Source organism: Amphiprion ocellaris, chromosome 14, assembly GCF_022539595.1.
Source record: "Amphiprion ocellaris isolate individual 3 ecotype Okinawa chromosome 14, ASM2253959v1, whole genome shotgun sequence".
Lineage (NCBI taxonomy): Eukaryota > Metazoa > Chordata > Actinopteri > Pomacentridae > Amphiprion > Amphiprion ocellaris.
Window position 1 is genome coordinate 2,008,542 of NC_072779.1, and position 13,937 is coordinate 2,022,478.

General features: G+C 37.6%; 1 protein-coding gene across 5 annotated transcripts in view; it reads left to right on the forward strand.

The window, feature by feature from the left end:
• cadm1a (cell adhesion molecule 1a) overlaps positions 1-13,937 on the forward strand; it is a 465,526-nt gene that overhangs the window by 427,073 nt on the left and 24,516 nt on the right. The gene's annotated exons all lie outside the window — the stretch shown is intronic.

The following is a 13,937-nucleotide window of genomic DNA, read 5'->3' on the forward strand; positions in this document are numbered from 1 at the left end:
AAAAATGTTGAAAATGTGGACATCAGAAATTTCACTGTGAATTTTTTTTTTTTTTTCCCCACATTTTCAAACTTTAAAACGGGTCAGTTTGACCTGCAGGACGACACGAGGGTTAAACTTATTTTGAGTTTTCTTGTAAAATTCAACTCAAAACAAGATAATTTCAAGATTGTTTGACTTAACAAGATATTTAAGATGAATTGTCTTAAAACAAGTCCCTCCATCTGCTGAAATGTCTCTTGTTAAGTGAATTTATCTTAAATCAAGTGGGATGAGACATTTTGACTAAAAATAAGACAAATAGACTTGGTAAGATTTTGAGTTTTTGCAGTGCGTGTCTAATTCTTCTTCCTGCTACTGCACTTGCAGACTGGTTTCCACTAACTAACCAGTTCCAGCGTTTCCCTGAAGGTCCACAGAGGAATAGAACCCACTCTGATTATATCAGCAGCCTGAAACGATTTAGTGTGGAGGCAAAAATAGACCTCATTTGCTTGTTTTCATTTATTTGAATGAAGATGATACACATCAGTTTCAGATTTAGCCTAATTTGCATCCCTTTTTTCATTATTTTTGGGGGGCTGCAGTCTCATAATTCATGAGCGCGCCGTGGCGAGCTTTCCATTTTTAGCACTCATGTTGTCCCATCAGAAATTTGAATCTGACTTCACTCGCTTCTCATGATGACAAAATTAGCGCTGCAGAGCAGAAATGGGCCGTGGGACACTAATAGGCTCCTGTTTGTTCTCATTTAGTCGCAGAATTTTATTTGGGCCGATGAATCACTTAAAGTTTCACACAGGTCAACAAGAGAAACACACTAATGAAATTAGCAGGAAGCAGCAGACACACAAAGATTCCAGCATTGCTTCGTTGGTAATTTAGACTCACCTGTCTTAAATAGAAGATTTCCTTTCCTTTGCTTCTTTGTGTTTCTTTCCATGAGACGGTCAGAAGATTGGACCTTATTGAACAGTCTGAGGTGAATTATTTTCCTCTTTCCATGCATTTAAATTGCTTCAGGATATACCCCAAAACACAGGTGATAATAATCTGATAAAAAGGTGAGATGTGTAGATATTTGTATGATATTAATATTTCAGTTATGTAACAACGGAGGCACTTTGCATCTAAACCCACATCCTTTGTTCTCATTTGGATTTCTCTCTAACCGTTTATAGCAGCTATGTTTAGCGAATATTAGATGAAACTGCATGATTGGGCCTTTCTAATGACTGGAGTTGCTTTTCTCTGCAACAGAAACTCTGTAAGAAAGATCATTTTGAATTTACATGAGATGTAATCAGCTGCATGTCGTCTTCATCCATTACTTATGAACTCATCATTGCAGAGTTATGTTAACATCCTAGATATGTTAATGTCCATGAAATACAGTCATTGCATAGATATGAACTTATCTAAGCACTGATATGTTAATATGATCTAACCAGGAGAAGCAGAACTGGACATTATGCTGGTTCTATCCGTGCATAATGATGAGAGGATTTTATGAAGACAAATCAGACTTCTGTAAAATCTTTACTAATTAGAATGAATAAATATTTGCCTGATTTCTAGCCTCCACATGTAGGTTACTGTCCGTTAATACTTCAGGGAATAAAATAATGACAGTTATATGCATGAGGCAGTACGCACACATTCCCCCTAATTTAAGTCAAACATTATTCAGCTTTCATGGTTCTGATTCCAACGTCCACATGCAAAATTCTGAAAATTAATCTCTTCCGCAAGGACTTTATGGGGAAACATGTTAAAACATAACAATTTAATAGTAACATATTTTTTCCTTGATATAAAGACTAATATAAAAAAATGAAAGTATTATCAAATAAAAAAAAGAGAAATCTGGATCACCTAGACTGATAAAAACAAACAGAAAAAGATACAGAATCTATAGATAGCCCTTAAAATGAGCAAGAGAAGAGCTTAAAAATACCATAATCATTTGATGATGATGATGATGATGATGATGATGATTATTATTGTTATTATTATTATTATTATTATTATTATTATTATTATTATTATTATTATTATTATTATTATTATTATTATTATTATTATTATTATTAATAGTTTCAGTTTGAAACATGTCTTCTGACTGCCTGCTTCACACTGAAGAACTCAATCCTCCATCTAACTTCACCTCCAGACCTCAGTTACAAATTTCATTTGTAAAACAGTAGATGATGTGATTTGATATATGGAGGCATAAATGAAAACGTTGAAGAGGAAAATGATATACGTCGAAGTATATAATGGTTCGTTGGTACCTTCACCTGGACATGTTTTAGTAATATGATGTAATTTATTCATGAACCAGACGTCCTGGTTAGATACGAGCAGCTGAAGAGCTCCTGACATGGTGTTGACTTTCTCTCTCTGATTCCCATAAATGAAATTATAACTACAACTTATATCAGAGAGACACAGATGCTTTGTTCTCCTTTTTGCAAGATGTGTTTTTAACATTTACGAGTTTTTGAGCGGTTGCCCCAGATGTTTTATCTGGGCTCATAATCATTTTTTAAATGTTAGTAATTAACTGAGTGATGCATCATGAATAAGATGTTTATGTTTACTGCTAGTTTTACTAGAAACTGTGGATGAAATGCAGTAAACATGTAGAGAACCAGACTGTGGACAGCTTTAAGAGTCATTTAAGAAGAAACTAAATGATTTGAGCATAAAATCCCTTCAATCTGCTTCAGTTCAGTCCCACTGAAGATTTAAAATAAACCAATCAGATGGTGTAAAGTGGAACGTATGTATTCTTCTAACCACTTCTAGATTCAACTAAGACTTAGAAATGGTGGAAGTTATGAATATGTATATATATATATATATATATTCAATATAGCTGTTCATCTTTTTGTTTTGCTGCTGCAGTCCAGCATGCAGAGAACTTCCTATCATATTAAATTAGTTCTTACCTCGTCGTGTCCTTTTGTACCTTGGTGGCGTTGAATCTAATCCAGAGATGAACCATTCTGAACAGCTCAGATCGACTTAAACCAAAAGAGCTTTTGATGCTTTGCTGAACTGTTGCTCATCACTTCTGTATCTCCCAGGAACTTTAAACGCATCATCACTGCAGCAGCAGCTATAAATGATCATTTTACAGTATTACAGTGTATGAAAAGATATTGTGATGGTATCAAAAGAGTTGAAAATGTAGGTGTCACTGCTAAAAAAAGAAAACACACACAGTTAGCAGCTAGCATGTAGCTGGTGAATATAGTGGATTCAGCATTTCTCTGCAAAATAGAGCAAAAAGAGAGTGAATATTAAATTCACCAGATTAGCAGAAACATGACTCCAAATGAAGAATATTGTTGCTCTGTAGCTGCTAGATGTGTAAATAAAGGAACCATTTGCTAACAAGTTCACTATATCAGCTTAAAATATACATATTAAAGACAAGAACTTATTCCTGTTGTCCCCTGGGTTCAGCTTTATGCAAATTATTAATGTAAAAATGGTAAAAAGCTTGTTACAGCCTGTCACCGGTTTCACTTGTTCACATCTTCTGTTTTATGGAGTAAATGTAAAAGCAGCAGGTCTCAGTCTATCCTGCCTGTTTAAGTGACTCGCTGCCAATCTAAACGCCAGCTGACACTAATAACTGCATTTTACCATACATCAGTTTGATTTGTTCCAACAGAAAGAAGAAGAAAAAACTGTGTTTCTCATAAAAAATATTTGAAAAGAGCAGAAGAACATGGGCTGAAACCAGATGAAGGGATTTTCAGTGGATTGATGGAGATTGATTAGCATGCATTCATGCTGATTGAAGGTTAGCCATGGGTTCAGGTGTTGTATGGAATATTTCAACATAATTAACTCTTTTCATAAGTTATTCTGACTTACACTGGTATAAAATCAGTTTTTCAGCTGAAATATCAAGCAACTGCAGCTGAAAAACTATGAAATGTAGTTTTTTCTTTCTCAGCCACACAATGGAGCTTTCAGACATGTTTAAAGACACAGAACCTTAAATACAGCTCACAAAAGACAAATACAATCCTCTACATCCAGTTAACCTTGCTCATTTTTCCTCCAAGGTTAAAACACATTTCTTTTCCCTAGAATGTAAAACCATAATTTTCTTTTTATGGAGGGAATGGTCTTACTGTGAGGATGAGAAAACGTTATATAATCAAGGTCAGCATTTAAATCCAAGTGTTTGTCTTGTTCGTGTTAGTCCAAAGGTGGACACCCACTCTTGTTCTCTCTTTGTAAAATCATGCATTAAATCCTCGTTTGCTCTCCCTCTAACATTTAAATTCAGCACCGTTGGAGCTTTGACCAATTTAAATTTAAAGAATCACCAGTGTTCAAATGTTGCGTAAAATGCTTTATTTTCAGGATTTTACTGCCATTCTAGTAATAAATCAAGTTGTTTCACTGCAGCAGGTGTAAAACAAGCGGCAGAGTCACAGTTGTCAATAAAGTCTGATCTGCACACACCTACATGTCTAGATGAGAGGTCCATTAGCCAGCCAGTTGTGGGTGTCCAGCTAGAATCCTCAATACAGACGGTAAACAGTGAATCACTTTGTAATGACTTGAAACCTTGATTCAATGAATATTGACACTGATGACTCAGTGAGTGGCATTGATAATAACATCACTGCACCCAGAGAGATATAGTAGGTAGGCTGGAGTGAAGAAAGTTCCAGTCAGATCCAGTATTCAGTGTAATTTGTGCTGTTACAATATTCCCATTGTTGGTTAATTTTCTGATGTGACCACCAGGTTTCCTACATGTAGGTCAAAGATAGTGCAAAGGCTGCTTTGTTGAAGTCTTGTAGGAAACTATTAATCTGTTATGCCACACCTGTGCCCAGAACCAATAAACATTTAATTTCCCACCACTTCTGATGCATATTTCTGGCATTTTCAAGCATTTCTTGACTCTGCATCCAGACATACATCCCTTTCTGGTTCTCAGTGGCTACCAGGTAATTCCACGTGTCCTTCTCTCAGATAACTCTTTCCAGTTACTCCTGAGGGATCCCAAGGTATTTCCAGGTCACATGAGGTATGTAATCCCTCCAGGGAGACTTGATTCTAGTCCAGGTCTCCTCCCAGTTGTCTGGAAAACCTACAAAGGAATGCACCCAGGAGGGATCCTAATCAGATGTTGGACCACCCCAGGTTCTTTAGAAGTGAAGGTGGAGCGACTCTCTAATCCCTAAGGCTGAGCCACCCAACGGAGGAAACTCATTTTGGCTACTTGTACTTCTTTCTTTTGGTTGCCAGCGAGAACTCACGACCACAGCTGAGGGTTGGAACGTAGATCAGCTGGTAAATCGATTCCAGCTCAGTTCCTTCTTCGCTGCATCGATTCAATACACCAACCATTACTATTGACGCTTCACCAGTTGGTCTTTCCATGTCACACTCCAAGGAAACAAGATCCAGAGATACTTAAATTCTCATCCTTCAGTCATGCAAGATCAATCTGGGCAAGATCTGACAATGTGGAGTCGCATTACGACCGTTTCTCTTTTCATGTAGAAACATCAAAATTTACTGCGTTGCTACGACAACAGTCTTCAACGAAAACTCACAAGTTTCACATTATATCATCAAGAAGATGTCAAGGCTTGCCAGACCAAATTAAAAGAGGATCTGGTTAACCTGCGAGGACATGATAGAAAAAGACAGCAGCTGTAACTTTCTGTTGCCAGTAGGTGGTGCTATGACCCATTATTGACATGTCAATGTGCTCATGGCAGAGCCTCAGAATCCACTGCATCGCTATGGCAACAGATAATCACAATTTTTATGAACATTCATTTGCAAAGGTCTGAATGTGACATCCATCAAATCTGAAGTTGCTGTGATTAATTCTCCTGGAGGGATGGAAAAAGCTGCACCAGAATGGCAAAGTAAATTCATATTGGTGGACTTCTTATGGGTCTTAAAAAATCACTCCGGGAGGATTTTTCACACATCTGGATATGGTGCGTGTGCCGACAAAACTTCATACATGTAGGTGAAACCAAATGACCATTAAGAGTTTTTCAAAAATGTCACTCAAAACCCCCTCAAAACATGGGATTCATTTGGAAAAAGAGGAATCCCTAGAGATACCGGAAGGCCATTGCAGAACTTAGCGGGTCCAAGGGTTCCAGAAGAACTTAACATACCTATATCACATCCTCATTAAAGCCTGGGTCACTGTACCATATACTGTCCAGCTGACCTGCATGTTCATCTGCTGTTTGTTTCCTTTATGAGGTTGACTTTCTGGGAAAGAAACATCTAAATGCAGCAGCGGATCTCAATGATGGACCACGATATAAATGTTGGGTCATTTCAGTTTGATGGTCGGCCGCACTTATGTCAAGCAGAATCCACCATCAAATGGAAGACAAGATTCAGAGGATGGAGGCAAAGAGACAGCAGGGTTTATTGTGGAAAACTGGTGGTTGGTGGTGTGCAGATGGCGCTGACCCAACAGACCGACAGGTTAATAAGCTTAATAGGAAGAATCAGGGGTTCAGGTCAGGTCAGAAAGTGACAACGCAGCGTTCAGACTGAGTTATAAATAAGTTACAGTAACCTTATCTTCCCCTCACTCTGTCTCTCACTTAAAAACACACAGATGGAAGCACCAGAGGCTGCAGGTCCTCTTTCACCCTGCATGTCAATAATCCACATTACTGAACTATGAAGTAGCCCACATCAGTCACACATCTCAGTACCCAGACTATCAGTCATCAGTGACAAGAAGCAACATGGAGACGGTCACACTGCTGCCTGCAGTATTCCTTTAATATAATCCTTTAATAAACTATTTCTATGATCAACTACACTCCAAACCTTAAGCAAAAACATGGAGAATCCAGGAGACTGTTGGGTGTAGTTGAATATGCAGCTCTCTGTATGGTCTGTAAAAGGTTTTAAAACAAGGAAAAGGTGATTTTATGTGCTGGATATCTGGTTTGTGTGTGTGAATGGATGAATAAGCGGCAAACTGTAAAGCACTTTCTATAAAATACTATAAAATAACACATTATTGATGTTAGTTCTAGCTGAACTCCATCAATTTTCAGAAAGTTTAAAGAATGCTTATACCCCTGGATGAACAGTAAAACCTGTATTCACATGCTGATCAGTGAAATAGTTTATTTCAAATTAGCCACGCCTTTATACCAGGCGACGTCTTTCTGTGTTAGCATGTACACAGGTAATAAATGTCTGACTTCGGAGCAACTGGAGGAATTTTCTCACTTTGAATCTGCATATAGAGCAAAAAAAGAACCAAACCAGCTACAAAATTTTTTGAAAGTTGCAGCAAAATGAGGCGTTCTGTGATTTCTGTTCATTCAGTGCATGTGTGAGGCAGTTAAAGGTGATGCTACACAGTACGTACTTAAGATTCAGGCCCTACAGTGTCATAGTCTAGTAAGTCTAAGATGTGGTTTTGCTGAGACTAAGTCCCCCAAAGCAAAAACCTTTGCAATACAGTACAACCATGTGTAAGAACACATTCCTGATAGGGTGTTTTGAACAGTCTAACTGCTGTTTCCCTGGTGCTTTTAAAGTCCTCCCTCATAGTATTAAATGTGTTTTGGCTTCCATCGATCATTTATTCGTCCTGGCCCTCATGTCTCACCTGTACCAATCACAACATCGTCTCAGCTTCCAGGTTGGACCCTCATCAATGGTGATGTTGCAACTCAGATTTAAGACAACTTTTATTAGTGAGCGGCTAAATCAATTCAGAGTGAATCGCATTTATCGCCCCATTCAAGAGCCGTGTAACACTAGAACGAGCTGCCAAAGTTTAAAAAAGCTAATTCATGTGTGTATTTCCAGTGTGTGACTCCGAGTCAGCGCTGACCGCCTGCCTCCATAGATCCTCTCAAATGTTGTTTCCATGGCGATGCCCCGCTTTTTGTGACTAAAAGAGAGAGGAAGCCGAGACACTATTGAGCTTGAAGGCTCTTCCTGAGATTGTCCATTTTCCTGTAAAATAGGCGAGGTAAGGGAAGAGGCGTGGAGGGCAGAAGGGAACAAATTAAACAGAAGAAGAGGCTCTGAGAAGAGCTGCAGTGGACTGGACAAGTGTTGAAACGTTTTGTTCTCATAAGTTAAGCTTCAGCTCCGACCCAGAAACTGGAGAAACTCAGCGATAATGACTGATTTTATTCTGCATGTGGATAAACTCCACTGCAGACGTATTGTCTGTTCAGTGGGAGAAGCTCTGGACGCATCAGTGGAGCCATAGAAAGAAATGTTTTTACAAGAGAACAGCACAGTTAAAGTAATGCTGATTTCATTTTTATTGATTTTGATGAAATATTGTGATTTTAAGCTTAGATTTGATGAATTTTCCAGATGGAACCACATATCACAGAGGAGTACTTTAATGATTGGAGAAAGGATCAAAACTGATGATTTTTTTCTATTTTTTTGCTGCTTCTCACTCTGAAAAATGGTGTAATTTTGGTGATTTTTTTGACAATAACTTACTTTTCAAACCTGTTCTGGGGTTTGGATGGTTAAAGGACAAAGCATGCAAGTTATTTACAAAGTGTCACTTAATTTAAAGTTTTTAGAACTCCTTAACGAACATCAACAACACGGTTTTATCAGGTTTGTAGCTACAACTGTTGACTCTATTGATTAAGGTTTTCAGGACATAATGAAGTCTCTAAAGATTCTTAGACACTAATTTACAGATGGTGAGTTTTGACTCAGTATTTCTAAAGGTGCATTCATCCTCTTTCTGACCACTTTTACCATGAAATGAGCTGGAGAGAAAGACTTTGAATCTCTCTGACAGAACAGTGCCTTTAAACACCACATAATCAGTGTTTTGCTTTGTGGAGGATTTTCTCTCATCTCCTAACCTGCATGAGGTGCTTAAACTCCATGCGGGTAGTTTGTTTCTACAGAGGCAGCGTTTTGGACGCTGGATGTTCAAGCGGCATTCGTTCTCCTCATCTCGCCTCCATCTCCTCACTCTTAATGAAAGGGCATGCTGGTGGAAGATGTCAGTTGCTTTAGCTGATGGCTAGGTGCTCTGACTAATTTCCCATCCAGAGAGGTGAGCACGTCTGGAAAGGACACACCTGCCAACAGGGCTGTCAGCAAGCGTGTGGAAGTAGAGGGATAATTGAGCTGCTCTCAGAGATCTAATAGTGGAGAGGAATACGCTGCTATAATGGCCACTTTGCAGACAACAGAGCAGAGAACTTTCCTCTGTAATCCGAGGACTGAGCTGTCATATTTGGACATTAAAGACAGCGGGTATCGTTAAATGAGGAGGACGCAGTGTGCCAGATTAATCATGTACTGATGTGTTACAGATGCAGTGATTGTGCTGTCAGACTTTGATGAATGCAGTCAACTTTGGAACGTATGTTGTAGAAGAAGGTTGGGTTTGTTGTGTGTTTGGTCTATTGTGCTTGTTCAGTTGGTTCCAATCTGAGGAATGATTGGGAGAGTCGAGAAGGAAAATCTGGCAGAATCCCAAATGCAATCCTTTTTGATTTGAGTCCTTGCAAACCTCCGACAGCAGCTCACAGGTGATCCAGGGTTGACTGGCTATCAAAGGGACAGATGGCACTGCCAACATCACTGACTGCCTGACATACTGCTGGGTGAAAGGACACAGAAGCAGCTTTTTCTGACCGCCACAGAATTACTTTGATGATTTTGTGCATGCAAAAGACTTAGACAGTGTGACTCTGATGGGGCGCTTTTAATAAATTCTCTACAGAGAAATTCCTTAGAATATACTGCAGGAATCAGTGCAATTTAGTCCTTAAAATGATAAAGAACAAAAGTCTCTAAAATCACTTGAGCTTAGAGATCCTGTAAAAACCCAGTTGTCTTTCAGTGTGAATTTTCTTGATTCTATTGTACCAAAATGTAAAGAAATGTGCCGTAAGAAGGTCTCAGGTGTGTCTCTTCAGCATTATGGTCCATCTTTATCCAAACTATGATCAAAACAACAGTCAGACCACGACTGAATCCGTTGCAACCCAGAGTCACATGACAAAATCCAGGGTTTCAAAGGCATGTTATCTTTTAAAAATCAAAATGAGAATGACACCATTTATCAATCAGAAACTATAAAAACAAAAAGAATCACAAGAATTTTTACTGTCCAACAGTCCTTGAACTGCTCATGTCTGATATTCAGTTCTATCAGAAGGATTAACAAAATCAAAGCTTCAAATCGTGACATTTTATCAAAATCATTTAATTCTATGACCCATTTTAAAAAATGCCAAAAATAAACTGTTTGAAGTTACCGGATTCTGTTAAAAAAATCATAAAATTCTGCAATTCTCAGCACAATCATGGAGCTATAAGTGACTCAGCTGTAATCAAAAATCATGTGGTAAAGATTCAAGAACTTCGTGGCTGGACTGGACTGAAGTACAGATAGGAGACACATATGGAAGCAAAGCATGTAGAGTCATTTTTTTACAGTAGTGGTAACACCTGTCCGTATGTTGATTGCAGTTTTTCTGGTAAAGTTAAATAAACTATCAAAGAAATTCAACTTTAAAAAAAATAATAAAAGCATTTTAACCCTCGTGTCGTCCTGCAGGTCAAAATTGACCCATTTTAAAGTTTGAAAATGTGGAAAAAATTTATATGTATTTTCACAGTGAAACTTCTGATGTCCACATTTTCAACAGTTTTGGGGAATCTTTGAACATGTTTTGGTGGAAAAAAAGAAATGTTAAAAATGTTTCTTAAGAACACACAAAAAAATCAACCAAAATCCAGCAACTTTCGCTGGATTTTGGTTGATTTTTTTTATGTGAATGTTCTTAAAGAAAATATTAGAAGTTTTCCTGATATATATGGAATCACTTCAGATATTTTTAGGATTTTTTTGGAAGATTTTTACTCATTTTTGAAAATATTTACAAGAATTTTCTTGCCAAATTTGGGGAATTTTTTTAAAATAAAACTTTTAAGGAATTATTGGAATTTTCTTCCTGAATGTTTTGCAAATTTTCTGAAATTTGGGGAATTTTTTTGCTGATTTTTTGGATTTTTTTCAGACAAGGAAACAATGTTTTTTGGTGCCTGTAAATGAGGACAACAGGAGGGTTAACTCGTGATTCCAATCCTAACCTTTTTCATGCTTCCACTCCAGTCCTTTAATAATTAGCATCTACTGATAGTCAATACCACCTCCCAAGATAACACACGCATCAAGTATTATAGACTAGCTGTACTACCTAGTTGCAGTTCTTATACTTTTCAATACTGCAGTGAGAACAACTTTAGAGCTTTATGGTTTATTCTGCTAGTAAAGGAGCACCGTGATAAAGACTTCTAAGAGACCAAATGACCTCAGGCAATTCTACATGTGGGGTCTCATAGATAAACATGTTGGTATTTTACATGTGGTCTCATAGATGGATGTGTTGGTATTAAAGCTGTACTCGGTGTCTTGAACCTGCCGTTGGGGCTCTTTTCAAATGAGGCACATATGCTGCATTAATTAGTTTCAGACTCACGACTGAGTGTGACAGGTGACAAACAGGGGTCCCCTCCTCAGAAAAAACTTCTTTCTCCTCTCATAACTCACCTCCTGCTGAAAGGTAAGTGAACCTCTAAGGTTCCGTCTGGCTCTTCATGATGAAATAAACAGGGGAGGCTTGAAATAGACGGTAAAGTGTCATTTTTCTACTCACTGGTGACAGAGATGTGAAGCTTTTAATCAGCCAACAGCTGCATGGGCTTCAGGTTTGTAATCAAGCCAACAGGTGGCTGTACTTTATTTGGTATATTTAGAGTGACGCTTTAGGATCCAAATGTGTCCAGAAGCACAACCTGAAAATGACCCATAAGAACTGTCATAAAGTCAATATACAGAGAACCCTAACCCTACGATACACAGAGAACCCTACAATATACAGAGAACCCTACAATATACAGAGAACCCTAACCTATAATATACAGAGATCCAGACGTCAAGCTGAAGCCACACAGTCATTCACAAAAACTGTGCTCCATCTTTATTTCAATAACTGAGAAATTACTTTATAAAAATACTTGACTATGTCCTTGTGCATTAAGGTTTCACATGCATTTGCTCTTGTCACGTTTTAATCACTGCTGGCTCATTTTCCACTGCAGATAAAGTCCTATAGAGAAACAGAACAACCATGACTAGAAGTAGAGTGAACTCTGTTCAGTGTGACACAGTTATAAAGCCAAAAATCACAACATGACATTAAGTAGATATTTTCCTACTGATATTGTTACACATCCTGCAGTTCAGCCCAGTTCAGCCATGAACTCTCTGAATTGTATTTTGTTTTCTAAATTTATTTTATTATCCTGAACACTGGAAGACACTTACATACAGTAGATATTTTATGTTTCCGTACTTGTTGCTTATTAATCTCCACAAACACAAACTGCAGCTGAAAAGTCCCTGAACTTTTCAACGTGACATATGGTTGTCACTAATGCCGTCATTGTTGCACAGATGAGTGCAGAATGTTTAGCTTTTTGGTGAATCAGGTTAGAGCAAACAATATTTTTTTTAATATTTTTAAAACAAAGCATGTAGAATATAGTCATTTGACAATATATCATCAATTTAAGGAATATATTTGCTCAATTTTCCTGATGGAACTGCACATTACAGATTCAAAAACCTTCAGAAAGTTAAAAATCCAGAGTTAATTTCTGTTTTTAAGGTTCTAACTTTGGTAAATGTTATAATTTTGGCAATTTTTAAATTTTTTTTATTAACATGCCTTTCAAATCATCTTACAGGTTTTGGGTTTCAGAAGGTTAAAGGACAGAAAATACAGAGATTACAAATCCTCACACACTTGGGCTGACCAAAAGAAAACAAAGCATCAGTAACTGAGGGGTTTAATCAGGTTTACAGCTTCCACTGAAAACACTGTTGTTTGCACAAATGATAAAAAAAATAAAAAGTCTCTGAATTTTTGTCACTTGACTGTTGGTTGTGTGATATTTTTTTTTGTGCAAAGTCTAATTGCTGCAAACAGTAATTTTTTTGCAAGATTAGGCATTTTGAATATTATTATTTTGACCTAATGTAACAGTTTTAAACTTAGTTTTTCAGATAAAACTGCCCATCACAGAGCACCGTACAATTCTTTCTGCTTTATTTCCTTTTAAAGTGTCTAGTTTTGATAAAATATGTAATTTTTTGCAGGTTATGAAAGAATAGCCTTACAACCTGCTGGCAGGTTTTGGGTTCAGAGGGTTTAATTACCATATTTTTCTTCATTAAGAAATAAAAATGAGCAGATAAAGGGTTTTTTTCTGGCAATATTACAATTTTTTCTTCATCTTTGTTTTTTTTCTGTGCTTGTGTTTAACGAAAGGCCTCACATTAGGCCGCCAGATGTGCACAAACCTGAGAGATTATTGCACATTTATCCAAGCTGTCAATCATCCCCATCTGTCGCTCTGTTACCTGCTGAATTAAAACACCTGCACCATCCGACAGCCTCACACCAGATGATCACACCTTATCTCCAGCAGCCTTTAAAACCCTCTCTAGTTTAGCACATTACCATCACTAAATGTACATGAAATGACAGCAAAAGTCTGTTGTTGCCGACAAAAGCATCACATTATCTTTATGTTCAGCGTTCTTGCCTTAATCTGTGATCTCAGCAGTGAATGCAGTTACAGAAAGCACTGTCCTATCACGTTTGCATCGTCTTTCTGTTTATGTAAATGTTCTTATCTCAGCTTATAGTCAACCTTGATCTAAAATTGTGAATGAGATTCCCAAGAAGTGTGCTGCTTGGAAGCTATTAGTAGATGACCTACTTAAAGCAGCATGTGTTCATCTCCTCTGGATCTTATCTGAGAAAGGAAAACACATCAGTAATGCAAGTATAAAAGCACACAGCGTGACTTCAGTCAGATTT